Source organism: Pseudophryne corroboree, chromosome 1 (genome assembly GCF_028390025.1).
Source record: "Pseudophryne corroboree isolate aPseCor3 chromosome 1, aPseCor3.hap2, whole genome shotgun sequence".
Classification (NCBI taxonomy): Eukaryota; Metazoa; Chordata; class Amphibia; order Anura; family Myobatrachidae; genus Pseudophryne; species Pseudophryne corroboree.
Window position 1 is genome coordinate 186,672,239 of NC_086444.1, and position 1,487 is coordinate 186,673,725.

The window sequence follows — 1,487 nt, forward strand, 5'->3', positions numbered from 1 at the left end:
TACGCCAGTACCCCTGAACTTATACGGCTGCAACACTGGACTTATATGGCAGTACCCTTGGACTTGTACGGCAGTACCCTTGGACTTATACGGCAGTACCCCAGGACTTATACGGCAGTACCCCAGGACTTATACGGCAGTACCCCTAGACTTATATGGCTGCACCACTGGACTGGACTTATACGGCAGTACCCCTGGACTTATACGGCAGTACCACAGTACTTATACGGCAGTACCCTTGAACTTAAATGGTAGTACCCCTAGACTTATATGGCTGCAGCACTGCACTGGACTTATACAGCAGCACCACTGGACTTATGGCAGCACAGGACACCACCACTTGACTGATGCAGCACAACTCAGCACCAGACTTATACAGCAGCACCACTGGACTTATGGTAGCACAGGACACCACCACTGGACTGATGCAGCACAAGACAGCAGCACTGGACTGATGCAGAACAAGCAAGAAAAACCAACAATAAAAAGTTGGAAAGTAGACTCTTGTGTGGGAGCACTCTAATTCAGAGGATTAGGTATATATTAATCAATTCTGATAAAACATAACTTTATTGGTTCATTGTTAAAAAAGTGATTGTAGGAGTAAATTGTACGTGAATAATATAGGTACGCGAAAATATAGCACAATGTTGAGTATAATTCATGTGGTTTTAAATACCACAGTAAAAACCGGAAATCCAAATCTATGGGCTAGTAGGTTTACTATGATCACAGTAACTCCTTTGTGTAGTATATGACCATCATTTGTTCTACAGATATCCTATTCAGGATTATTTTGACGTAGAAAATTAAATCATAAGTCATACAGAACCGAATGCCAAGTGTTATTATTGAGGATCACTCTAGATCGGGCAGAAGAATTTTTTGCAGTACCAGGGTGTTCCAAGGTGGTCTCCCATCCGAGTACTGACCCGGCCCTCCACTGCTTGGCTTCCAAGATCAGATGAGATTGGGCATCTCCAGCGGGGTATGTCCGCAATTATTTGATCTGCCCGTTCAGTCAATCCCAATACCCGTGTCGCCAAAAATGTGTATCCAAATTGATATAGATCAAATGTGTATTAAGTATCTATATTATCTTATGCCCATAGATAAAGAATGCAATTATAGCAAAATTACGGTAATGATAATAGGACAATTATCATGTGCAATTATCCTATGCAGGGGCGTCCGCCTGCATAGCCGGGATAAAGTAGTGATATATGGTGAGGCAGCAATTATAGCAATACTGTTGCTGTTTTAAATGTTGTATACTGGTTTGTATGTTCAACATCAATAGTGAAGTACATGTTATGTAGCCTCTAACACTTTATATCCCACACACAGATCCAAATTCTCACTATATATGAGCCTCTAAAGCCTGAACATACATTTACAAGAGAAAATCTTTACAAAGTGTCAGAGAGGCTATAATGAGAGAGAGGGCAAATAAACAGCTGGTAATGGTTTCAATAACCAGAGCAGAT

The 1,487-nt window shown here is 41.4% G+C and overlaps 1 pseudogene; it reads right to left on the reverse strand.

The window, feature by feature from the left end:
* Positions 1 to 882: 882 nt before the first annotated feature.
* On the reverse strand, positions 883 to 1,002 carry LOC134940644 (5S ribosomal RNA; annotated as a pseudogene).
* Positions 1,003 to 1,487: the final 485 nt, after the last annotated feature.